This window comes from Callorhinus ursinus, unplaced genomic scaffold, assembly GCF_003265705.2.
Source record: "Callorhinus ursinus isolate GAN/ISIS: 27379988/994484 unplaced genomic scaffold, GSC_fseal_2.0 scaffold74, whole genome shotgun sequence".
In the NCBI taxonomy this organism is placed as follows: Eukaryota; Metazoa; Chordata; class Mammalia; order Carnivora; family Otariidae; genus Callorhinus; species Callorhinus ursinus.
Window position 1 is genome coordinate 3,728,675 of NW_027397136.1, and position 27,760 is coordinate 3,756,434.

A 27,760-nucleotide genomic window follows, 5' to 3' on the forward strand; every position below is an offset into this window, starting at 1 on the left:
TGGGAAGACTTTTAAAACAAAACAGGAAATTGAAAAGCCATTAAGTAAAAGAAATATATCTGACTACATAAAATGAAAGCATCTTGTGTGGGAAAAGATACTCTAGTAAGTCAAATGACAAATGATTGAGTGGGAAAATATATTTTTAATACGTATGGCAGAAGGCAAGTGCGTATCCTACCCTGAGATCCCACAAATTCATAATGCAAAGACAGACCCAGTAGAAAAAATGGGCAAAGGACATGAATTCCGGTTGACAGAAAAGGAAATCCAAAGAGCTAACAAATAACAAGATGGAAAGATGCTCTACCTTACTAGTAAATAGGAAAGTGCAAACGGAAGCAACACAGAGATGCCATTTCCCATCCATCGGACTGGCAGACATTAGAAAGACAAGTAACTACAAGGGCTGGTGAGAATGTGGGCAGAGAAATGCCCTAATCCACTGCCTGTGTGGTTGTGGATTTTTACAGCTGTTTTTGGAAATTAAAAAGAACACATGTTTTCTGACCCAGCAAAGCTGCCTCTGGAATTTTATACCTTAGAAATACAAGTTACCTGTTCATAAAGGTATTAGTACAAAATGTGGTGGAGTTGTTTTTAGTGGGGGGGGGGAAACAGCTGGAAATTACCGGAGACCCCACCAGTCAGGGACTCGTTGAATACACTGGGATAGCTTCATCCATCCCATGGGGTTATGTGTTATCTCTCTGTGTGGAATTATGCGTGGTATCTCTTGGCCAGGGTGGATTTCCACAACGTATGGTTAAATGAGAAAAGCAAGCTGCAGAGAAATGTATACAGTTTTGTAAAACAAACGATGACTCCTCTCCCTCAATGCATATTCTGTACAGTGTACTGTATTTCTATATGAGTACGTATATAACTAGGCGGTTCACGTCGGTTACCTCAGCAAGAAGAGAGCTGGACAAAGGAGGCAAAAAAAGGAAAGGGAAAGATATGCTTGGCATAATGTTAGCTGAAAAATGCTCAAGATAAACTCCTACTTACGGTATTACTGTAAACACATTAAAATTGAATATATATCTGAACAAGGACTAGAAAATGTCAGGAACCAACACAAATATTAATGTCATTTCAGGATGGATCATGGGCAATTTTTATCTTGGATTTTTGTTAATGTAATAAATTCTTGATTATGGATTGTATATAATCTATAGATTATAGACTGATAATTAATGCAACTAATATAGTTTTGTAAAAGGGCAGTAAGGAAAATAATTGAATCTGACCCCTCATTTCACACATGAGAAAACTGGGCCCAAAGTGGGAAGGTAATTTGTCTACAGTAGTTCCCTGACCAAAGTCCCTGCTCAGGCTTCCAGCTCCCCTCACCTCCCTTACTCCAGCCCTGGGGTTCCTAGGGCAAATCGGAATCTTTAGAGAATTGTCTGGATCCCAAATGTTGCATGATAGCCCCTAGGACTGCCCAGCCTGAGGAGAAGGGAAAGGAGGAAGGAGGAGACAGGGCAGGAACCAGGAGGGCTCAGAGCCCAAACCATGGAGGGGCACGTAGACCCAGGTATGCAGGTGGCAGAGAACATAACCCCCAGCTCCTGCCACTGGATGTACCTGTGCCTCAGGGCAGGTTTTGATTTCAAAAAAAAGCCCCCGAGATCCTAAGCAAAGAGGCAGAGCTTGTTTACCACCCATGGCACTGGCATTTCAGGAAGGAGATCTCACTTGGGTACAGTCACAAGCCTGGTGCCTGAGGGCTCTGTTCTGATTCTGCCTCTATTTCTCAGAGGCACCCTCCAGAGCTGGGAGATGCTTCTCTGGCTAGGCACTCAGGCAGGCTCCAGATGGACCTACCAGTACCCCAGATTCAGCTGCGTTGGCACATGCAATGGACGATTGTAATCCAGGATGTCCCCAAGTCCTTCTGTACCTTGGGCTTGGGATGGCAGTGCTATTGGGGCTTGCGGTCCCTTTTGGGGTTCCTGCTGATGAGATCCCTCAGGACAGTCCAGCTGAGAGGGGAAGCTTGTCTTTAGCTCTTCTCCTATTTCCCCTCTATCCACTTCCTACCCCATGGGTCTCCTCAGCCTGGGCCAGGGGCTCCCCATTAGAACCTCCCTTCTTGCCTTCTCTTGGGGTTTAGTTCATGCTGAATTATAAGTCCTGCTCTGCCCACCTCTGACCAGCCTGGCCACCTCCCCGACCCAAGGTCATGGTCCAAGTCCCCATGGTGTTAGCTTAAGTTGGCTGAACGTTGCTTTTACCGTCCCAGACTTCCTTCTCTCCACCCCAAAGGAAAACCCAAACAAAGGGATCCAAAGAATTCATTCCCATTAAAAATAAAATTGGGGATGTGATAAGAAGAGCACTTCACCTCTGTGGTATTCAACCCCCAAAGCCATAACCCCAGCCTAACTGTGAGAAAACCACAGGACACACCCAATTTGAGGACATTCTACAAAATATCTGACCAGTACTCCTCAAAACTGTCAAGGTCCTGAAAACCAAAAAGAGACAGAAAATGTCACAGACCAGAGAAAACTAAGAATACATGAGAAATTGTCACGTGGTATCTTGGATGGGATCCTAGAGCAGAAAGAGGATAGTAGTGGAAAAACTAGTAAAATACAAATAAGGACTAGAGTTTAGCAGATAGATAGATAGATAGATAGATAGATAGATAGATAGATAGAGGTTGATGATAACATTGGGGCAGCAAAATACTAATAATTATATTTTAGTACTTCATAATATCTACTATGTGGCAGGGACTGTTCTAACACTTTCCGTGTATTAATTTATTAATTCTCACAAAACACCATCGAGCAAAACTTCCTCATCACTCTACAGATGAGGAAACTGAGGCATAGTGAGTTTGTGGACCACTAATGACACGTCTGCATTCAACATATGCCTTACCCCTTATGACAACTCTTTATAGTATGTGTCATCATCCTCTCTTTTACAAATGAGAAAACCAAGATTCAGAACAGGTAAATGACTTGCCCATGGTCACACAGCTAGTTAGGAGGAGAGCCTACAACCCAGACACACTAGTTTCAAGCATCATGCCCATTACTCTACTTCATAAGGTTTTTGGCCAATGGGCATTCATGTGTTCCACCACCAAACCCTGGACTGGGAGTCCCCAGTGCCTGGTACACTGTTGGTGCTCAATGCATGAGTGTGCAAAGAAGCATCACATGCAGCCCCTGCCTCAGGGAAACCACCAGCTAAGAGAACATCCACACTGGCAAAAGATAAGTTCCTATTTGATTGAAGCTGGAAAAGGAAGCCATAATGAGAATGTGGGCAGAAGACTTGTTCTTCCCTGCCCAAGTCCAAGGCTTTTCCTGACACTGCCCTTGAGCTGCTTCCCGAATCCTTAGCCCTTTATCCCTCTCTGCTTCCTTCTTGTCTAGCTTTCCCTGGGAGCACTGCCACCACAGCAGATGGACCACTGGGCCCCAGAGGCTGCAAAGGGGAGTGGGAGCCAGGGAGGGATAAGACAGTGTCCCTGGGGTGGCACCAACCCAAGGCTGTTACCAGCATGTCCCATCACACCTCGTCCAGATATAAGGCGGGGGCATGGGCACACCTGGCCTCTGTCCATGGAACCCAGAATAAGGCTTTCTTCCCTCAGGACACCTGACGTGAGGCCTTGCCTCCACCCCACTCCACACAAGGTTTTGAGGGTCAATGTCAGGGTCATCAGCTCTCCACAGTTAGGCCACAATCCTTGTGTAAGTTCATTCCAGTCCCTTGCCTCTTGAAGCCTCGGTTTTCTCACCAGTAAAACTAGGACAGTAGCAATACCTGCACCTGCAGGACTTTTAGGGAAGCAAATACAACATGGAATGTCTGCGCACCTCATGAAGGTAAAAGCTTACCGCCATGAACATGTATTCATTCACTTCTCAGATCTAGCCCTTTCATTTCATCAGCTCAGATGACAGAAAGAAAGGAAGAATTTTTCTTCCACCAACGACGCTTCCTGTGTCCCTGAAGTCAACCAGTGGTGCATTTCATGAGTATCACGAGGCAGAAAATGTCCCCTCGATTCAGCAAGAACCAGCTGCTCTCAGAACCTGCTTCCTGGAGGCTTCACACTGGACATGTTCAGCTCCTTGTACCTGATTCATCATACCAGGGCAGATGGTGACTCACAACATTTCTGCATCGCCATTTCATTGTTGTGGAACCTGGGACCTAGTGTAGAGAGAAACGGGGTCCCAGAGGGTTGAGCAAATCCCTAGGAGGCTGGATGATTAGAGCAGCTAGGACCCAGACTTGTCTGTCTCTCATTGCTACTGGAGAAGTAAAGAAAAAAGAAAGGCCTGACTTCATAGGCCTGAGTGCAATTGCTGCACTTTGGGGTTAAGAGGAGCTTTCAAGTTGCATTAGGAGTGTGAGCCAGGCCTTGGAATCAAACAGTCCCTGACCCGCTCTGGAGCATGAGCCTGGGAGGGACTTTCTCAGAGCCATCATGTCACACAAATCCAGAGGCACTCTTCACATCTTAGTCTGTGGGGTCTGCAGCCCAGGGCTGTGGCCCTAGGAGTTCTGGAGCTGGAGAGACCCAAGGAATGGCAATGGAAGGGGCCTGTCTGGAAAAGGAACATGACCCATTCTCAGTATTTGGCTCTTGGAATTGCAAATGAGAGAAGCCTGTTGTATCTAGGCCAAAAGCTTATTTCTTGTATTTTTAATTCCGTGGCCCATGACTTTAGGCAGAATTCAGTCCTTCCTGGCTTTAGCAATCCAAAAGTGCCCCAAGCTGATGTGTATCAGTGGCGTAGCTGGATTGTGGGTGGATGTGGCAATATGGGGTGTTTGGGAACCAGAACAAGGATTTTGATGTGTGTCTTATCCCTGGTCATGCCATGAGGCAGGCCTGGGAAGGAGCTTGGAGGACTCAGGAATGAGAGGTGCAGAGTGAGGGGCAACTGGCTTAAGGGACTTCAGGGCATCACCCAAGCAAGACAGGGGCTCAAAGTTCTTCACAGAAGGCAGGGTGGACCTGCAGGAAGAGGGGAGCCTCGGGTTTGGCCAGAAAAGAACCCTGTTCCTGGAAGAACTCGGAAGGAAGCTGGGGAGAGAATAGCAGTGCTGTGAGGGGAGAACAGGGACCAAGGGGCCAGGGAGCTGGGAGGGGAAGGAGATGGTAAATGCTGGCAGGAGCTGATTAAACCTTTAACCAGGGCCAGGCCCTCGGTATTCTGGCAGGCTGTGCGCCCATAACTTCACACATCTATATTCAGTTTGAGACTCAGGATTCCACTGCATGGCCATAAAAATAGTCAAGTAGTCTGGAGAAACTGATGGTGTGTATAGCACCATGGTAAGTGAGGCTGGCGGAGGGATGAAGAAGGGGGACTCCCAGCAGGAGAATCAAAGAGGCAAAACCAGGATCCCAGAGGGGAAACTTTGAATGAGGAACCCCCTCCTCTTCTTCCAAGGTGAAGGCAGCAGATTTAACCACCAGTCCTTGGAAGGAAACAACCAGGAACCTCTCTAAAGGAGCTGCCTTGAGCTCCAGGAAAAGAAGAAATCATAAAATCATTTCCTGTCACCTCCCTGACCCCCACCCCTCCTGGGACCACCATCACTAGGGCTGGCAGAGCCTGAAGACCAGGCTCCTTTTTTTTTTTTTCCCTTCACTTTCTCTTAATTTTCTCACCTCCTCCAGGAAGACTTCTCTATCTAAACATGATGAATAGGAGGAAAATGTCACTCCTTTTCTCAGAGGTCACTCCTCTTCCTGGGAGGTGGGAGAGGTTGAAAAGCCAAAACAACTTTGAAAAACAAGAACAAGTTGTAGGGCTTACACTATGTGCTTTCAAGACTTAAAATAAAGCTACCAAAATTAGGACAATTTGGTGTTGGCAGAAGGATGGACATATGGATGGATTGAACCAAATAAAGAGGCTAGAAATAGACTCAAATATGTATTAATTCTTATAAATTAATTCATGGTAAAAGTACCAAGGTAATTCAATGGGGAATGACAAATTTTTTAACAGATAGTGCTGAAACAATGGAATATCCATATGCAAAAATAAAATGGACTTCATGCCTTGGGCCATATTTATATATAAATTAATACAAAATGGAACATATCCCAAATTAGCAGATACAATTCTAAAACTTCTCAAAGAAAACATAGGAGAAAATGTGTGACTTAGAGGATGCAGAGATTTCCCAACTAGGACACAAAAAGCACAGACCATAGAAAAAAATTAATAAATTAGACTTCATCAAAATAAATAATCCCTTTGAAAAATGCCATTTAAAAAATGAATAATACTTACAACTTAATAAAAAGACTAACAACTTTATAGACAAATATACAAAAGATTTGAAAGAGATACTTCACCAAAGAAAATATACTAATGATATGATTAGTTATTAAGGAAATACACATTAAAACCACAATGAGATACCATTACACACCCACTAGAATTAGTAAAATTTTAAAAGTCTGACAATACCAAGTGTTGAAAAGGGTGTGGAGCACCTGCAACTCGTACACACACTTTTCCACTTCTGGTGGAAATGTAAAATGGTGCAAAACTTTGGAAAGTAATCTGGCAGTTTCTTACAAAGTGAAACATGTGCTTATCACATGCCCCTGTAATTGCATTCCTAGGTATTTACCCAAGATAAATAAAAACATAGATTGACAAAAAACTATTCAGAGCAACAAATGTTCACAGCAGTAAAAAACAAACAAACAAACAAACAAAAACCCAGGGAATTCTACACATATACATTCAATTAATCTTTGACAAGGGTGCCAAGAATGCACAATAGGGAAAGGATAGTCTCTTCAACAAATGGTGTTGAGAAAAGTGAATATCCACATGCAAAATAATGAGTTTGGACCTATAGCTTATGGTACACAAAAGCAGCTCAAAATGGATGGTAGACTTAACATAATACCTGAAACTATAAAACTCTTAGAAGAAAAAAACACAGGGGGAATGCTTCATGACATTGGTCTTGGAAATGATTTCATGGATATGACGCCAAAACCACAAGCAATGAAAATAAAAATAGAGAAGTGGGACTACATTAAACCAGAAATTTCCTACAGAGCAAAGGAAACAACAGAGTGAAAAGGCAACATATTAAATGGAAGAAATTACTTGCAAACCATAATAGCAGATAAGCAATTAATTTCCAAAATGTATAAAAAAAACTCCTACAACTCAAGAGCAAAAAAGCTAATAACTGATTAAAAATGAGCTAAAGACTTGAATAAAACACTCCTCCAAAGAAGACATACAAAGGACCAACAGACACATGAAAAGATGCTCAACATCATTCATCGTCAGGGAAATACAAATCAAAACCTCAATGAGATATCACCTCACACCTGTTATGATGGCTATTGTCAAAATATATGTATATATGTATGTGACAAGTGTTGAGGAGGATGTGGAGAAATTGGAATCTTTGTACACTGTTGGTGGGAATGCAAAATGTTGCTATGGAAAACAATATGGAAGTTTCTCAAAAAATTAAAATTAGAACTACCATATGATCCAGAAATCCCACGTCTGGTTATTCATCCAACAGAACTGAAATCAAGATCTTGAAGAGATATTAGCACCCCAATATTCAGCGTAACACTATTCACAAAAGCCAAGATTCATAAATGTCCATCAGTGGATAAGCAGATAGAGAAAATGTGGTATATACATGCAATGGAATACTATTCAGACTTTTAAAAGAAGGAAATTCTGTGATACGTGACCACATTGATGAACCTGGAAGACAACACATTAAGTAAAATAATAAAATAATAAGTAAAATGGAAGGACAAATACTGCATGATCCCACTTATATGAGGTATCTAAAATAGTCAAACTCATAAAATCAGAGAGTAGAATGGTGGTTACCAGGGGTTAGGGGAGTGGGGGGAAATAGGAAATCACTAATCAACGGGCACAAAGTTTTGATTATGCATGAAGAATAAGTTCTAGAGATCTGCTGTACAATTTTGTGCCTATAGTTAATAATCCTATGTTGTATACTTAAAAATTGAAGACAGTAGATCTCATGGTAAGTGTTCTTATCACAACAAAATAAAATACAATAAATAAAGTTAAACACTACATTTTGGTTTGAATGTTCATTTCTTGAGTTGCATGACTAAAAAGAATGGTTCCCACTTTCCAAGCATTTGCACCCTGGCCAGAGGAGTAGGAGCGGGATGGAGCTGGCCTAGAGTTAATACAAGGAGGGCCCAACTACATATGCTCGCCAAGCAACGTCTGTAAATTGGGTAAACGATATATCCTTCACACATATGGCCCATGTGTTCTAAATGTATGTAGAAGCAGTTATTATCAATAACATAAAGATTTATGTAAAAAAAAAAACCAGCAACAACCTAAATGTCCATGAACTGGTAAATGGGTAAACAAATTGTGGTATATCTATATAATGGAGTACTATTCAGGAATAAAAAGGAAAAAGCTTACTCATACATGTGCCAACATGGACGAATTTCAAAAGAGCATCATACTAAATGAAGGAAGCTAGACACAAAAGTCTACATGCACTATGATTCCACTTGTATGACTTTCTGGAAAAGGCAAAACTATACTGACATCAGATCAGTCTCAGTGATATGGGAGACAAGAGTTTGAACTGCAAAAGGGAACAAGGGTTCCTCTGGGGTCATGGAAATGTTCTATAGCTTGATTGAGATCACTGTTGCAGAACTGTAGACATTTGTCTAAACTCATACACTTAAAATGGGTGCATTTCATTTATATAATTGTACCTTAACATGGCTGATTTTTTAAAGACCAAAATCTTTTTCTCCCCCTTTTCTTCTTGATACTTCATCAAGAAGCTTTAGAATAATTTCTTTTCTAACTTCCTTGGACCCATTGGCCCCAGATCACCTAATTATTAACGCCCCTCCAAGCAGCAGATAAAAATACTGGATTTTTCCTTCCCTTCAACCACTAGATTGGGTTTTCAGAGACCAGATGGCTCATGACTGAGCCAAAGGAGTCCAGGGGGCCAGAAACTAGGACAATGAGAAAATTGGGGCTGGGGACAGTTGAATGGGGGAAATTTTGGAGCTGGGCCTGGGGCCGAGAGCCCCTGAGAAGTGCTGGAGATGGAGACGCAGCTCACCCTCCACTACTGTTGGCCCGCAGGAGGGTCAAGTCGTGGTAAATGAGGTTCTTATTCCTTCCCTGTTTATGTCACTGAATTGTAGGGAATTCAGGGTTCCCACTTCAATAAGAACATTCAATAAGACTTTGAATGTGAAACTGCCTTGGGAGAAACATAATAAACCCTGCACAGATGCAAAATCCTATAATGACTATTATTGATATTGATATTATTAGTCCTTGCCACCGGGGCACTGGGCAACCATGGCGCTATTATTGCAAACAGGGACCTACCAGGATGCCATCTTGATGACCTCCTCCCCAGGCCCCCATCCCTTCCTCCCGGCGTGGGGGCAGTGGAGGAAGGGGTAGATTTTCTTTGCTCATTGGTGCAATCTGCCACTGCAGTCTTCCACGGGAAGCTTTGGAAAGATCTTAATAAGGCAAGTGCTTACAGATGTTCCAGCAGCCAGGGACAAAGAAAGGAAGTGGCTTGTACTTACTTATATGCAGATTTTATAAGTTTTCCACTCAATTCAAACTGGAAACAGTGGACCCCATCTCCTTTCACGTTTCCTTAAAAAGACATCAGGTCATTCTCTTCCTAATGGAAAGGGTCATCTCTCCTCCTTACTCCCCTCCACAGACCTCAGAAGTCCATAACACTCCATAACTGCTTGCTTGTTCATTTACTTTTTGAGCACTTATTGCCTGTTAGGAACTTGATGAGCAATAACCATAAAACAATAGACTGGAGAGGTAGATTTTATTATTCCCATTTCACAGACGAGTAGAGAGATTTGGTAACATGGTCAAAGTCACACTGCTAGGAAGAGGTCGAGGTCGGACATGAACCCAGGCCTGCTCCCAGCCTCCAAGTTATTTTACTGCCATAGAAGAGGCTGAGGTGTACAGCCGCCCAAACAGGAGGCCTGGGTGCAGATGCTAGAGAGGCATCTAGCTGTGTGGTTTAGGACAAGTCACTTGAGCTCTCTGAGCCTGTTGTCTTGTCTGGGAAATGCACGAGGTCGCTGCGCTGCTTTGTGTAGTAAGAGGTGACTGGCGTGAAAGCTCCCTGTGGAGGAAGCAGAGGGCAGGCCGCTGGGCTGCTGGTTGTTACTGTAACGGCCTCCTGACCGCAGCTGCGCCCCCCCAGCCCGTCCCCCAGACCACCAGAGTGCCCTCCTGAAAACGTGATTTCATGTCATGGACGTGGCAGGCGCAGGGGAAAGACCTTGGCTTGGAAGCAGGATGACTTGGGTGTTTACGGCACCTTTGCCGTTTACTCGCTTTGTGACTTCAGAGAAGTGTCTGAACCACTCTGTGTCTCTTCCCTTATCACTCAGATGGGCATGATAATAGTAGTCTCTCACTGGAGAGCTGGAAGAATCCAATGAGAACATACCCTGGAGGAAGTGAGCCCACAGCCCACGATAGTATATAATAAACGGTAGGTACTCCATCCTCGAATTAGTTGTTGTATATCCCAATCAAATGGCAAACTCCCCGTCCCGTGTGTCTCTGTATACCCATGCACACACACGGGGCCCGCCACTGCTGACTTGTGCATTGTTTGCTAAACTGAGGGCAGAGTCTGCCTGGGTCTGGTACCTTCCTTTTTGTAGTTATTCAATTATATAATTCGGTGTTATCGACTATAGTCACCATGTTTTTCATTAGACCCTCAGGCCTTCTTCATCTTGTAGCTGAAAGCATGTGTCCTTTTGCCAAACCCTCCCTGTTTTCCCCCAGCCCCCAGCCCTTGGCAGCCACTTTGCTTCTCTGAGTTCGACTTTGTATGTGTGTTGTTCTTTTTTTTTTTAAGATTCCTTGTATAAGTAATATCATGCAGTATTTGTCTTTCTCTGTCTGGCTTACTTCACTCAGCATAATGCCCTCAAGTTCTATCATAAATGGCAGGATTCCCTTCTTTCTCATGGCTGAATAATATTCCAGTGGATACATACACCACACTTTCTTTTTTCATTCATTTATTGGTGGACACTTAGGTTGTTTCCAGGTCTTGGCCACTATAAACAATGCTGCAGTGAACATGGGGGTGTGGATATTTCTTTCAGATTCTGTTTTCATTTTATTTATTTATTTGAGAGAAAGAGTGTGCACACAGCAGGGGGGGAGGAGCAGAGGGAGAACAGACTCCCCACTGAGCAGGGAGCCCTGACGTGAGGCTCAATCCCAGGACCCTGGGATCATGACCTGAGCCAAAATCAAGAGTCAGATGCTTAACCGACTGAGCCACCCAGGTGCCCCTGCTCATTTTTAAACCAGATGTTTGTTTTTTTGCTATTGAGTTTCATGAGTTCCTTATATATTTTGGATATTAAGCCTTCACCAGACATATGATTGGCAAGTATTTTCTCCCATTCCGTAGGCTGCCTTTTCACTCTGTTAATGGTTTCCTTTGCTGAGCAGAAGCTCTTTTGTCTGATGTGATCCCACTTGTTTATTTTTGCTTGTGTTGCCTAGTGCCTTCCTTATTACATTTACCACAGTGGTGGACACACAATGCTGCTGTCTCTTCCTTTCATTACAGCACTTCACAGTTTACATACAGCATTTTCTTACATGCCGTTTAACCTTTGTACCACCATGTGAGTTAGATATAGTTATCCCCCTTTGCAGACGAGGAACAGAGAGGTGACTTGGTTTCTCCGAGGTCACAAAGCTGATAAGGGGTCGAACCAGCATTGCTCCGAGGTCCTCTGGTCCCAGGAGTGTACCTGCGTGGAGCAGTGAGGTTGCCACATGCTCTAGGGAGGAATTCCATCAAGGCCCCTTAAACCACAGGAGGTAGCGTGGTTCCATGGACAGCAAGCAGGCTTGAGGTTTAGGAAGACGTGCATGCAGGCCCTACCTTTCCACTGGGATGGCTGGGGATCTTGGGCAGATTATTTGACCTTCTGCAGCTTCAGATTTCTCAGCTGTGATTGGGGAGGGTCATAAAGGAAACCACCTCCTAGAGTTGTTGTGAAGATCCAACAAAATAACCCACGTCGGGGCGCCTGGGTGGCTCAGTTGGTTAAGCACCTGCATTTGGCTCAGGTCATTATCCCAGGGTCCTGGGATCGAGCCCCAGGTTGGGCTCCTTGCTCAGTGGGGAGCCTGCTTCTCCCTCTGCCTGCCCCTCTCCCTGCTTGTGCTCTCTCTCTCTCTCGCTGTATCTCTCTCTGTCAAATAAATAAATAAAATCTTTAAAAAACCAAAAAACAAAAATAATCTAAGTCATGCTAGCGCGATGCTTAGCACATAGCAGGGGCAAAATCAATGTCCATACCATGCACCCACACAGGGACCATGAACCGACCCAGGGTTTTCAGGGCATGGAAAGTCCAGAGTCCAAAGCTAGTTTTGCCACTTTCTAGTTAACAGCTTGGCCTGCCTGAGCCTCAGTTTCCTTACCATAAAATAGGATACTAATGGCATCTACCTCAAGGGTATCCTGAGGACTCAATGAACGAATATATCTGAAGTGCTGGGAGCTGTGCCTGGCCCGGTTAGTATGCCCCTGCTGCTCCCAGACCCAGAGTTCCTCTCGTCCCACCCTGGGCTTGCATGCTCCAAAGCCTTGCGGTAATGCTGTGGGGACAGCACAGTCCCTATCCATCTCTGAAGTATACCATTAGGGAACAGAGTGAAGTGGGGGGAAACCTCAGCCAGAGATCTCAGGCTGCTTCAATCTGCAATCTCCAGATTCTGCCCACCCTCCAGAGCCCAGCGCTGAGACATGTCCCCTGCCAAGCCTTCCCCCGTTGTTCTTGTGCCTGCCCTCCAGCCCTGCTGGCCTCAGCCCCTGCCACTGCCCCTGCCCCTGCCCCTGCCCCTGCCTGGACTGGACCTGCTTTCCTCTGGATTCCCACACCAGCCTCCGTCTGTTTTCTCCACGCCGCATCACCGATGTTTGTACAGGCTTCATCTCCCTACACTAGGGTGAGCTCTTCGGGGCAGAGCAGCGTCAGTGACCAATTCACCTCTCCACCAGGACAGAATGCAGCCTGACTCGTGGCATATAGTAGATACCATTTGTTGACTCAGTGCATGAATCAAGTCCCTATTACTGAGGGCGCTGGAGAAAAATGGGGAATTAAGCCCGCACTTTTGTGAAAACACGTGCATTCATGAGGACAAAAGCCCAAGTACGTGCCTCAGAGAACTGTCCACCAGTATTACCGTGTGTGCAGGCGTACAAAGCCCTTTCCAGACATTGCCTCATCTTATTTTATTTTTTTTAAGATTTTATTTATTTATTTAAGAGAGAGAGAGAGAGCAAGCATGAGTGGGGGCGGGGAGCAGAGGCAAAGGGAGAGGCAGTGGGAGAGGGAGAAGCAGACTCCCTGCTGGGCAGGGAGCCTGATGCGGGGCTCGATCCCAGGACCCTGAGATCATGACCTGAGCCGAAGGCAGATGCTTAACCAACAGAGCCACCCAGGCGCCCCTCAATTAAATCCTCATTTTACAGATGAGGAGGCTCAGAGAGACAAGATATTTGCTTAATATCACACAGCCTTGACATCAACCTGGCAGTCTTGGGGAAGCTTAACTCAGACTAGGAAACTTGGTCTGTAACTTGAGTGTGCCAGGAAGCCCCAACCTCCTCCTCCTTCCACACTCCCCCCCTGCCCAGCCCTAGAGCCCTCAGGGCTTCCTCTCAGTCCCTGAGCTTCCTGCTACCCTCTCTCCTTCCTGCCCAGCAGGGTGGTCCTGCCCACAACCCCACAGCCATTCAGTGGCCTATCTTGAAGCTTACTTGTTTGAAGTCCAGCTGCCTTTGTAGGGAGCCAGAAGAGTTCCCCGTGCCAGGCTGGGTGGCTCAGAGGGAATCACAGAGCTGCGCACTCGGCTGCATCTTGCCAAACGCGCTCACGAGAGATCTCTATTACCTGGCAGACAGGTGCCTGGCTACTGGGCAAAGCCAGTTTGAGAGGACGGATCAGGGCCATCCAGCCCATGCCAGCCTCAGAGAAGCACGCCTACACAGTGTTACTCATCCACCCTTAGTCAATTGTGGGCACACACTGTTTTTCCAGGAACAGGGAAGGCAGATCCTGGTCAGTAATAATGACTGCGTTTGTCAGTGTTTCTGATTTACAAAACATTTTTGAATGCCCCATGAATGATCCCAGTGGATAACAGTAGTAAAAGTAATAATATATATATTATAAATATAATAGTAATTAATGTTAATATTAATGCCATGTACCTGATGAGGACATTAAGGCTAAGGGAGGTTTGATGACCTCCTGAAAACCCACAGCTAAGACTAGCCCCATGCCACGCCCCACAACCCCACAGCAGGTACGTGCAGGGGAGGTGGCCTCTGGGCTGTGAATGGAAGAGCCTTGATCTTGCCCTCCATAGCATAGTCAGACTCGGAGTTAGACAGAAACACAAGACCTCAGCCAGTCTCCAATCCCATACCTCAACTACCTCCTAGCCAGCCGCTCTGCTCATGCACACCAACCCAACTCACATACACACAGCAACACCCACTGCTACACACTAACACGCGGTGTGCTTACAGACACTTGTTTGGGAGTGCAAAGATTCATACACATAAATATACACGCATGCCCCTCATTGCACACTCACCTAGGTGCACACACACCTTAACATGCACACCTCATTCTATGAACACATCCAGAGCTCTCATAAAAATGCACATGGGTCCTAAATGTACTCCAAGTCAGTAGAGACTCCCCAAACCTATGCACACGTGAATACATGAATGCACACACACTCACCCTTGGGTATGCAGACATGCATATACACACATATATACAACCCTCCATGTACAGCCATGTGCACACACACACACAGAACTGAGACCAAGGGTGTTGTACCCCCTACATGAATCCTCCTGATCATGTGGGCTCTGGAAGGATACAATGTTCCATGGGGACCTACAAATCCTCCATCTGTGGCTACATGTGGGTGGCATTCTGCCAGTCCTCTAGCCTAGTCCTGCATGGCATGACGGAGATGAGCGAGCCAAAGGCCAAGTTCAGAGCTGCAGCAACATGAACAACTGTCACATGGGCATGGCGCCACCAACCTTTTTGTCCCTGAACACTGAGCCAGGATCCTGGTAGGGCCTGGCTGAGAGGAGGCACTTCCCACACTGCGGAGGACTCCCCTGGAGTGGGGAAAGCTATGTCAGGGTATAAGAGGCTGAAGCTTGCATGGGGATCTTGAAGACACCACTTTACTGTGTGACCTTGGGTGGGCCACCTCAACCTCTCTGAGCCTCAGTCACCACATCTGTGAACGAGGGATAATAATACCTTCCCATCAGGAGGGTCAATAAAATGGGATGATAGATGTACATAAATGCCCAGCAGAAATGAGTACATGCTGTTGAAAGAAAGAATGAATGAGTGACGAGCAGATGATTGCGAATGGTACTCTAGGGCGCTCACTGCTGAACTACCCTCCCTCTTCTGACCTTTTAACCCCCGACTCTGTTTTTGGTAGTAGTGCATTGCATCACTGCCCTGCCTAAAGCTCCACCCCCGAGACTTCCCATCAGCCTCCCACCCCACAAACTCCTCTGGAAGGCCCATCTTACTCTCCAACCCCATCTTCCCCACTCCCTTGCCTTCTGGCCACCCTTTCCTTCTTCTATTCTTTGAACGCATCCATTTCTTCCAGCCCCAGGGCCTTTGCGCAGAGTGTTTTCCCTTCGGGTCTTCACGTGGCTCTGTCCCTAGCTTTATTTAATCTCTCTGCTTAAATGTCACCTCCTAGGTGAGGTCTTGCCTACCAAAACCACCTTTCCCCCGGCATCCCCTTATATTCCCTTCGAGCCCTTATGAGTTTATATGCACATATGGGGTCATTTTTTTTTTTTTGTTTAATATCTGTCTTCTCTTGAATGTGAGCTCCATGACAACAGAGTCTTTGTCTGGCTGTGAATCCCCAGCACCTGCGTCACAGCCTGACATCCAGTAGGTGCTCAGTAACTACCTGCTAAATGAACATACAGGTATGACTCCAGCCCTTGAGGAACCTAAATAAATTTTCCATCCCTAAATAACAATAATGTGCTCAGCTCTCCTCTCTGCACGTTCCTTTTTTCCTGTACAGCGTGGCTCATTATATTTTAATTTTTTCCCCAGCCCCCAGCTAGTCTAGTTATTCACGGCCCTCATGTGAATATTAGTATACGTGTGTTGATAAATGAGTGAGCTTGGGCTGATCTATGCTAATGGTTCTTAAGCAGGGAGCTGCATCCTGAGTCCTTCACTTAAAATACCCTTGGCCGCTCTCCTTCCACTAACCCCCTACTGAATGACAGTCTCCAGGGCGGAGTCCGGGGCAAGTATGTTCTGAAAAACTTCTCTTGGCCGCCCAGATGCATGTTACTGCATCATCTGTGGGAAGGCAGTGGAGAGCAGAAGACACCGCCCGTCAGAATCACCCTGCCGGGGCTTGAATGTGAGCACCACTTCAAGCCACCCAACCGAAGTCTTCATGCCTCACCCCCCAACTGTAGCGGGTATCAGGACATATATTGAGATAAGTTTGTAAAGGCCTAACACAGTGCCTCACTCATAGTAAGCGCATGATAAAATATTTGCTTTCATTAAATTATTATGACTTTCCTCTAGGTAGTGATGCCAACTTCTTCAGTTTCCCTACAAGGCTTTCTGTGGCAGACGGTTAGCAAGTGGAGTCGCCTGTCGGGCTGATGGAAACACACGTGCTATTTCTCCCACCTTCTAGAGCAATCTTCTGTCTTGAACCCACGACCCCTCCAGTTATCAACCCGTTTCTTCACTCTTCCTTATAGGAAAATTCATCAAAGAGATTTCTGCACTCACTGTCTGCAGTTCCTTTCTTTCTGTCGTCCTTTAAACTTCTTATTAGGGAAATTTCAAACATACATTTTACTAACCTCCCACCCCAATATTTTTTGCTGGGGCATTTTTTTTTAAGATTTTATTTATTTTTTTGAGAGAGAAAGAATGAGAGATAGAGAGCATGAGAGGGAAGAGGGTCAGAGGGAGAAGCAGACTCCCCGCCGAGCAGGGAGCCCGATGCGGGACTCGATCCCGGGGCCTCCAGGATCATGACCTGAGCCGAAGGCAGTCGCTCAACCAACTGAGCCACCCAGGCGCCCTTGCTGGGGTATTTTAAAGCGTACCCCAGCAATAAGATCATTTTAGCTGGAATGTATCTCTAACAGGTAAGAACTTTAAAAAGATATAATAACAGGATCATTATTACGCCGAACTAAATTAACAATAATTCTCCAATATCGGTGCTCAAATTTCCCTGATTGCCTTAAAAATGTCTTTTTACAGTTGCTTGGTCTGAATTAGGACCTACTCAAGGTCCACACATCACATTTGGTTGATTTGTCTCTTTTCCCTTCTCTCTTACACCCGCACTAATCAAGCTTCTGCCCCGATGGAGTTACCAGACTATGCTTTTCAAGGTCACTGATTACCTCAATGTTGCTAAGGCTGATGGGCAATTCTCGGTCCTCACCCTACTCCAGGGCTCCTCTCTATGTTCCCACCCTCCTGGTTGAAACCCCTCTTCGCTAGGACACCTCATGTTTATCCAGCTTTTCTCCTGACACCGGCGTGCGCCAAGCCTCCACCCCTGGTCCTCTTCAGTCTTCCTTTCTCGCTCCTTGGTGATGTCATCCAGTCTTAAGGCTTTCAAAGCCACCCCAAATTTATATCTCCAGTCCATTCCATATGCCTACTGATCGTCTCCACTTGAATGTCTAACAGGGATCCCAAACTTAACACGCCTGAAACTCCATCTGATGTCTCCCCCCATCCCGACCTCCCCATCTCCCCCTTCCAATAACTTTGGCCCAAACTCTTGGAGTCATGCTCAGTGCCTCTTTCTCTCACACGCTACATTAACCCTTAAGGAGGCACTGCTGGTCTGACCAGTTTTCTTTTTCTTTTTTTTTTTAAGACTTTATTTATTTATGTGAGTGAGAGCACATGAGCGGGGAGAGGGGCAGAGGGAGAGGGAGAAGCTGACTCCTCACCGAGCAGGGAGCTGGACGACATGGGGCTCGATCCCAGGACCCCGGGATCATGAGCTGAGCTGAAGGCAGGCACTTAACTGACTGAGCCACCCAGGCGCCCCTTAATCCAGTTTGTCTTAAAGTAAAAGCCAAACTCATCACAACGGATGTCAAGACCCTATCAGTGTGTCTCCACGAGGAACACTGGTATTTGGGGCAGGAACGTTCTTCACTGCGGGAGCTGTCCTGTGCAGTATCGGCTGTTTGGCGTAGCCCTTGCCCCTAAATGCTGGGGGACAACACCCCCCGAACCCTGCCAGCCATTGTGGCAACTAGCATATCCCCACACATCTCCAAACACAGCCTGGTGGATCGCAGCTTGAGCATCCCTTACAAGATTTGCTGCACCCCTGCACTCCCCCACCTTTGCTACCCCCCACCACCATTTCTGATTTTGCCTCAGACTATTCTCCCTGCATTCCCTCTGTTCCTGTCTTACTTGAACAACGAGGCGGGGTCCCTCACCGGGGTTTTGCCTCTGCCAGCCACGCGCCTCCCCCAGATGGCACAGAACACCCCCTCCTCCAGGTCTTTGCCCAGAGGTTACCTTCTCTGTGAGGCCTTCCCGGGGCCCCCTGTTTAAAACTGTGAACCTCTTTACTCCCAGGTCCCCTTCTCTATTTTATTTTTCTCCACAACGCTCACCCCATCAGATGTACTATATGTTTGCATTCTTAATCTTGCTGATTTTTTGTCTGTCAGCTTCATGAAGGGAGCTGGGGATTTTTTTGTTCAGTACTGTACCCCAGTGCCTGGAACAGTCGTAACTGGCACACGGTAGACGACCAAATATTTGTTAGGTGAAAGAGTACACATGCCACGACTATATACTTATGTGGAGAAGAAAACAAGCACCTTTAAGCCAAGGAATAAAGAATTGGTTTCATTCTTAGCCAGGACTGGAGAATGCTCAACCTGAGGTGGGAAGTAGGAGAAGTGGTGAGAAGCTCAGTTTCCTCCTCAGATCAGTTCAGGAAGACTTCCTGAAGGAGGTGGGGTTGAGGACTCATCTTCGGCTCCTGGGAAGGAGACTATAACACCCTGGCAGCTCCCCCAACCTTGATGCCTGTAGACAACAGAGGGGGCCCCGCTAAAAGAGTGGCGAAGACTCTTCAGGTAAGGAGGCACACTTCCTGAGTCTTATTTCTACCGCAACTGACCAGGGTCTGCAGGAGACTGCAGCAGCATGCCTCAGCAGCTGGAAGGCCAAGTTCAAATGCAGCTCCTAGGTAATGTCTGCCTACCCACCCACCCCTCAGAAAAACCCCTCCGGAATGATTACATAGAGGCAGGCTACCCAGAGCTTGCCTTCCAAACTCTCAGCAGACAAGAAGAAGGAACCCAGATTCACAGTCAATGGCATACTTTACAGCTATTAAAAAGAATGAGGCAGCTCTTTTTTATACTGCATATGGAAGGATAACCAAGATAGATTATTAGGGGAAAAGCGCCAAGGTCCAGAGCAGCATATAGCTTGCTGCCATTTGTGTAAAAGAATACACACACACATAAACAGAAAGACATACATATATTTATGTGTGTGTGTTTGCTTGAATGTACTTAGAATAACCCTGGGAGGACGCATGAGAAATTGCTAACTTTTCTTGGGGGTGGTTTCGGGGGGTGGCAGCAATGGGGATGAGTGGGTTAGAACCAGAGGTGGGGAGACACGTTTCACTGTCAGTTCCTGCATCCTTTAATTTTGTGATATGGCAATGTATTATTTATTTGGAAAGAGTAATTTAAAATTTAAAAAGAACACAAATAGATTAACAAAATGAAAACCAACAGGGCCAGGTGAAACGTTCAGCATTTTTGGTGTTAAAATTTGCACTGGTATGGGTGGCCAGAAGTCTGAGGATGGAGTCCTTCAGGAGCTCTCACTGACCTTCTTCCACAGGTCCCATTTGTGACCCTGGGGGCTGAGAAAGCCAGTGGGTTCCTAGGGGCCATCCAGAGATGGGCAGAATCCAGATCCCGCCTGGCGGGGACAGGGTGAGGGAGGGGCTCCCTATGCTCAGGCTGGTCTGGCCACACCTCCCGGGCCTACGGACTCAGTCCTGGCGCCTGTGTTTTAGAGAGCAGTTGAGGAGGTGGCCACGCAGAGCGACCCACAAAGCCACGAGGAGCAGGAAGAGGTAAGCTTAGGTGTGTTCTTCCGAAAGAAAAAAAAGACAGGGGTGAGAGTGTGTGGATCGTGGACAGGAAGGCCAGGGAAGGGAGAGATGAAGGCCTTCAGATATTTGAGGGCTTGTCAATGAGAAGTTCTGTTCTGAGCGCTCTGGAAAACACAGGGGAACAAGGAAGAGAGCCCTCCACCTTCGAAAAGCACTTTCTGGCCACAAAGGTCCCAAAAGAACAGCAACTACTATACTTTTTTGAGTCCTCGATGCGCGCAGACACTCGCCTTGCCTGGCGCTTTGTTCGCATGCCCTCTTAATTTTGCAGCAATCCTATGAGGTTAGGACCAAGCCTATCCCCATTTTACAGATAAGAAGACCAACACTGTCACTGCTGAGTATCGTGGTGAGCACATGACCGAGTCAGGATTCATACCTAGTGCCACTTTCTGAACTATTACGCTTCATCATAGGTTGCGCCATAATTCTAAGACTATGTGATTCTATAAAATACAATATAAACCATGGGAAGGCTGAGCTACAGCGGGGATTCTCCTGCCCACGTGTCTGGGTACAAAGAAGGCTAGGGGAGGTGGATGCTCTGTAGAAGTTGGACCTACGAGACACCAGCCCCATCCCGGAAGTCGCCCGTGCCGCCGCCTCCGCTGCTTCTCCCAGGTGGATGCACGCCCACCAGGCTGGGCTGGGGCCTACGGAGGCCTGGGAAGGGATCCGCACCCCCGGGGGCAGCGGTCGCGGTCCGGGGCCGGGCGGCGGCCACAGGAGCAGCAGCGGCCGGGTGGTGACGCAGCACGAAGGCTCCTCCGCCCCCGACCTCCCGCCTCAGCGCCGGGGAAGGCGCGGGCGGCGGCGGCGCCTGAGGAGGTGGGGGGGGGGGTGCGCTCCCAGACGCCGTGGGCGGGTGGCTGTGTGCACGCCGGGCTGAGTCGGAGGGGGCCGCGGGGCGGGACCAAGGGAAACGGCCACACTCGAGAGCCGGGCCGGGGCGCGGGGCGACGCGAGAAGGGAGAGGGGCTGGGCGGCCCAGTGGAGGCCGGCAGCGCGAGCGCAGCGAGGGCCCCGGGGGGCGGGCGGAGGGGGTGGGGGCCGGCGGGCGCGGCCGAGCCTGAGCGCACAGGTGCCAAGGCTGCGCCTCCGGAGCGGGTGACTCAGCAGCGCCGCGCCGGGCGGGGGCGGGGCCGGGGGCGCGGGGCGCGTGCGCGCGGGAGGCGGAGTTGGGGGGGGCGCGGCTTCCCCCGGTCGGGGTGCCCGCCCCCGCGGGGGAGCGTGGAGTTCGGCGCGGGGCGGGGGCGGCGCGGGGGCCGGAGGTTCCATGGAGCTGTCAGCAGCCAGCCAAGCCGCCCACGCAGCCGAAAGCCGGCTGCGCGAGCCCTCCCCACGGAGAAGCCCCCGGGGAAGCGGCCAGGGGAGGAAGGGCTTCCCCCAGGCTTGCCGAGCGAGTTCGGGGTCACGCGTTCCTGGTTCCTGAGCTCTCCCTTCCAGTTTGCTCCCGGTTTTCACGCAAAGTCCGGAGGGAACCTGGTGGAAATTCCTGGGGTACTTAGAGCTGGAAGCCCCTGCAGAATTCACCTCGTCCCTCCCCGACCTGCAAGGGTCTCCTTTTTGTTTTTTGGAAAGGGAGCGTAAATTCAGTCTCCCTTTGTCACCCATCCTGACCTCCCTTCCTAAGGCTCTTACCATTTGGAAGTCACTTTTCACGTCTAAGCTAGGTCCTTCCTGCTGCAGCAACCTCTCAACAGCTCTGCTTTTTGTGGACTTGGTGAGTCTAGGGGAGACAGAGTCAAAGAGCAGGGCAAAGAGTGATTGTCCCCATTGACCAGAGGGGAAGTCAAGGCCCAGAGAAGGGGAGGGATTTGCACCAAGCTTACACTTGGGGTCCGTGAGGATGGCACAGCCATCAGGACTGAGAGGCCTGGCTTCTGGGTCAGAGTCCCTGCCTACTTCTGGAATTCCCTTCGACCTTCCATGACTGGCTCTTAGGAGTTAAGTAGCCCCAAGAATGTCAAAGATGCCAAATGAGCCAATTTGGAAGCATCCAGGACATCTCTGTAAAGACCAGACTGTGCCAGGAAACACTGAAACTAGACGCAAGCAAGAGATTCCCAACTGCTTTGTAGAGTTTTTGTTGCTGTTGCTGTTTTAAAATAATCATTGTGTTGAATTCATGTGTTGAATGAAAATTGTGGTGCATTGGAACCATTTATCAAGGAAGAGATTGTGGAATTCCCTTGCCTCTCTGCCTGGGATGGGGAGTGCTTTCCTCATTGGAGGCAGGGAGGCAGCTGGTTTGACCTGACAGCTCCAAAGCCCTGAGAGGTCATGTGGTTCCAGGCCCTGGCCGAAGCTAGGCCGAGTTGGGTTCAGGGAAAAACCACAATACAGCTTCCCATGCATCACCCTGCTGCTGGGTACTTGAGCTTCCAAACACAATACCTCAAGAGTGCATCTCTGATCCCTGACCCCTGCCCTTGCCCGCCCTCCAGGCAGCCTTCCTCCCAGGAGCTGGCAGCCTCCAGAGGCCTGGTCCCCTTCACGCCTGCAATAGAGTGAGGGTGGAGGCATTATAGACTCGCCCATTTTACAGAGGGGAACACCCGTAAGGAACTGGCTGGCCAAGAGAGACAAAACAAGCCATGCAGATAAAAGAGGTAGAACCCAGAGTCCTGCCCGTGTAACCAGACCGGGGTGTCGTGGGGAAGCAGGAGGAAGGCCTCCGCTGAGTTTTGCTGTGAGGTCCACACATCTTTTTATGGTGTGCGCTGGGATCCATCTCCCCCAGCCCTAGTAACACACTCACCCCCACGCAACCATACCCACAAACGCATCTGCAGCTTATACATGACCGCTCCCCCTCCCTTCAGTGTCCTGACATTTCCCTGAACAGAGCTGACACTGCCTGGTCAAGAAAAAGGAGTAAAAAGGCCTGGAGGCTGGCACCGGTTCCTGTTTCATCCCCCAGGCCAGAATCCAGCTCTCTCTTTTCTCTTTCCACCTGGAGGCATGGCCACATTTTGGGCTTCCTTTCCCTCCCATCATCATAGATCTTTTGCCTATTCCTAGTTCAAGCATCTGGCGAGGCCATGGGCCTGGGGCGGGGACACTGAGATGAAACACTGAAAGGGCTTTCTCATGCTTAATTCTTAACACGGCACCCCTCGCCAAGGACTGGACTGGTCTGGGGTCAGAGGCTGGCGGTGGAGGGAGGGGAGGCCTTTCCATGCTCATGGAGAGGATTGGGGTGGGATCTATTAGCTGGGAGGAGCATTCATGTGCCCCTCACTCCCCAGCTGGCCTTAAGAGCTGAGCCTCTGATCCAGCTTCTCTTACATGCTCAGCTGCAGAGCCCGGGCTTTTGGGCCTAACTAAGCACAACCCACGTCCCTAGTGGGCCTTCCCTCCAGCTGAGATCTTCTTCAGCCTAGACACCATACCCTTACCTCCCTCTATTCAACGATTGCTGAGCCTGCCTGAGACCTACATGTTAGAAGTTTATTTATTCAAGCAGTATTTATCAAGCCCCTACTAGATGTTGAGTTAGCCCCTCATCCCCCATTCTCTCCAGGCCCATGTAACACCAACTTCTACCTCCTGTTAACCCTCTTGCCCACATCTTCTCACCTCACAGCAAACCCCAATAGAGTTGTGTGAAATTTTGCCATCTAGAGAATTATTTTAAGATCCTAGAAAGGATCAAAAAAGATTACCGAGTGTCAGGATGCTCCTTAAATTCCTGCCTAATGATTCTTGCCCATGAAGCTCACTGGGCAAATATCCCTTCTACAGCCAAGATGATCCAATGTGCGAGTGCCCTGCGTCCCCCCCACCTCTCTGCTTGCCAGGTCCAGGCAAGGCAATTCCAACTCCCTGCGAAACACGGCAGAGATAAAAATCATTTAGGCTTTCAACAGCCTCCCCCGCGAGCCCTTCAACTCCTTCTGAGCCTCCTGCTCTGTCCCTTAGTCAACCAGTGCCATCATGGCACCCTCCTCCCTTATCAAATCCTCTCTCGGACACTGCTCACATCAGAACTCTTTCATGCTGAAGTGTTAATGCTGCTAGAGCTAAATGTGTTGTTTTTCTCCCGTCCTAGGAGAATTTGCATTTTAACAAGGGGGATAACCTTGAAGTATTGAAAGGAATTTCTAATTGTGGAATTGCTGGCACAGGTAAGCTGTTCTGGAAGGCAGAGACCTCCCTGGGTCCCCTGAATTCCCATAGCTAGCTGTAGGTCTGGCCCCGTACACCCACGGAACAGTCCTGACCAGTTCTGGTGACCTCGCCACTGGATAATGTCAAGAGCGCCAGATGAAGAGTCCTAGGTCTCCGGCTACCACTAACTCATCTGGAAGCACCAGTCACTTCTCTCTCTAGCCATAGCTTCCTCATTTGCCACAATGAGAAGTTTGGAGCAAAGGACCTTTTCATACCTTTCCAGCTCTGACATTTGCTTGATTCCCCAGCGGGGCTGGAGGACCCTGGCCCAGCTCCGAAAGCCCTGCAGCCCCTGCAGCTGTGGCCTGGAGGGAATGGCCTGGTGCCAGCGCAGAGTGTGGGCAGGCCCTTGGACGGGCCCACGTGGCCTCTGTCCACAGTAGCCTGCCTGCCGGGGGCGAAAGGTACCACTTGGCACTTACGCCGGTCCTGCAGAATTACATAACCTCCCAGATGGGATATTCCAAACAAAGAGCAACCGCAGGGCAGCCCAGGTCTCCAGTGCACCCAGTGCCACCCGTGGTGGCAGCTTTTGCCTGTGGTGGCCTCACAACCACAACCACCCTGGGAGGGAACGTCAGAAGCCCACTATCTTTTCTTTTCTGGTCTCCCCGCCCCCAACCGCCCCCAGACGGTATTTCATCTAAGAAAGTCTTAGAAGAAACTTGTATCTCTAGGCTTGACCAGAGAAAGTAGAGTCCTCCCCTAACCTCCCTGCCTTTCCCCTCAACCCACAACCCCAAATCCTACAACACATCAGGCTCTCCTTTTCTCAGGTAATCCCTGCTGGGTTTTGGGGTTTTTTGTTTGTTTGTTTGTTTGTTTGTTTCAACTTTCTGACCTCTGAAAGGGCTGTAAAGAGCAGGGCTACACTTTCAAAATTCCCAGGATGGAAGAATTTGGACAAATGGATATAGCTTTCATTCCAGGGAAGTGGGAAACATTCTCCTGGCCCAGACTCCACTCCCCTCACCCTTTACTTTTATCCTTGACACGTGCATATTACTAGATGAGACTGTGGTTTCCCCATTTGGAAAATGGGCAAGGTCATTCTTATCACCATGGGGCATCGGGTGATAACTCGGATCTCTTTAATGTCCTTAGGAGAAGTGCAAAGAATCTTAAAATGCAACAGAAGACATTTAAGTTGAGCTTAAGGAAGCATTTCCCAACTATAAAGTTGTGAGACCCCATCGCAGATCACTAAGAGATGGTGGATTCGTCCTGCCTGGCTGCATTGCAAGGTAAGCTCCACATTCATGTATCTGGAAGAGCTTGGGTGCACATTGTCCAAAGGTAGAGGGGCAGATAAGAAAAGGGCACATGTAGAAAGCTGGCTTGGAAGCAGGGAAGGAATCCTGAACTTGGCTTCTAGTCTTTCATTGTGGGCTGACTGGGGATGAACCCTGGGCCCTGGGTTCTTTATCTGTAGAAATACTACAATGTATTTAATGTATTGAATGTATCCAATGTATACTAAAAAAAAAAAAGATACCATTTGATTTTTAAACTTTACAACCCTTCAAAGTATATATTACTTTTCATTTTATAAATGAAAAAAAAAAAACCCAGAGGCTTAAAGAAGGTAAGTAATGAATGTAAGGTTTCACAGCTGGTAGGTGATAGAGCAGGACTCATACCCAGAGATGCCTGACTTCAAAGCCCATGTTCTTAACCACCTTGATCTTGAAAATTCTGTGATTCTGTCATTCTCAAGTTCCCTTCAGCCTGAAATATCTAATTTCTCCCTCACTCTACTCCTCATCTTTTTTGTTTGTTTATTAATGCCCTCACTCCTTGAAATGGAGATGACCACCACTTTCCTCCCTGGGACCAAGAAACTCTTTGCAGCCTGGGTGAGAGTCTGCACTTTGTGCTTTTCCAGAAGCAGAGGAGGAAGGTGCTGCAGTGGCCCAAGCCTTGGAAATCCTGCCAGATGGCCTTGCATTTGGGGATCTGCCAGGTGCAATGAGAGTGTCCCCGGCACCTCTTACGAAGAAACCCCACACCAAGCTGCTGCTTAGTTAGTGTCCAGGGCCACTGAGAATATGTTTGGGTGCCGGTGAAAAATGTTGAGTTTCCCCAACAAGGTCAGTCTGTCTAAAAATCTTTACGTGGGATTTAAATTCAGGATCTAAGTCTCTTTCCAGACCACAGGTCCAGCTGTTGGTCCCAGCTCTCCCCTCTTTTTCCATATCACCCTCACTTTCATTGGCTCTCCACCCAGACCTGACCCCATCTGCCTTTTCTCATAAGTGACCTTTGAAACTCAGCTTGCACAGATATTTGCTGAATCAGCAGAACCAACTGCTGCTCCTCTTGCTTGGTTTCAGGCCAACAGGAAAATGTTCCAGGATGCTCTCTCGAGGCCCTTATGGTGTTAACTATGTGGGCCTGGGAAGGGCTTGGGAGTAAGGAAGGAGAGAGCGAATGGAGCAAGGCACAGGGAGCTGTTGAGGAGGATGGAGGCCATTGGGTTTTCCCAGAGGTGGGAGTGACTCGTTTCTCTTGAACTGTGTTCTTTTTGGGTGAAAGGGAGGAAGGAACAGTGGTCCAGGCTCTTGGACAAGCAGGGAACAGAAGATTTTTATAAGTGCCCACTTTGTGCCAGCTTCTAGATGAGCAGAAAGATACATGCTCCCTCCTGTCGGTGAGCCTTCATTCTGGCCTCATTTTCCAGCGTAGCAGCTAGAAGCCCTCTCTAGAGGAAGAGAAGGGCGATAGGCAGTTTGGTGAGCACTGGCCTTCATGTTGCATCCTCAGCAAGCAGGCCTTCCAGCCACAGGCAGACAGGGATCCCGAGTGTCGAGGCTTTTCCTACTCTGTTGATGGAGTTTGGCCTGCTGGGAAGTGATTAGGGTTGGGGGTACCGCACTGTCAGATGGGATGATATGCACATGCAATATAGCTATCTCCATGGTTTGAGTCTTCGGGGCTCCGTCCTCTTTCCAGCTATCCTTGGCTCTTACTGTTCCTGACATAAACCCTTGACTCCAACCAAGGAAACCTTCTCTCTGGACTCTCAATACGCTCCCCCTTTCACCCTGTTCTCTTCTGATAGAGGGTAGCTCGAGGCAGCAGCAATCTGCCCACACTTGTTTAGATGTTTCTAGATCTATGCCTCAGGTATGTTGTTGAACAAGGACTGCTTGCTTCTCTCCTGTTTTTCCACTGACTGACGGACCTTCATGCTCTCTCGGGTAGCGCTCAGAATGGGACACACA

The 27,760-nt window shown here is 48.0% G+C and overlaps 1 protein-coding gene and 1 long non-coding RNA gene across 9 annotated transcripts in view; one reads left to right on the forward strand and one right to left on the reverse strand.

Annotated features, from left to right (window-relative positions):
• Positions 1-27,760, reverse strand: part of IQSEC3 (IQ motif and Sec7 domain ArfGEF 3) — a 111,215-nt gene that overhangs the window by 78,867 nt on the left and 4,588 nt on the right. The gene's annotated exons all lie outside the window — the stretch shown is intronic.
• Positions 22,049-25,768, forward strand: LOC141371489 (uncharacterized). Its single transcript, XR_012376480.1, has 3 exons — positions 22,049-22,083; positions 24,415-24,490; positions 25,641-25,768. It is a non-coding gene; the product is annotated as an uncharacterized lncRNA (long non-coding RNA).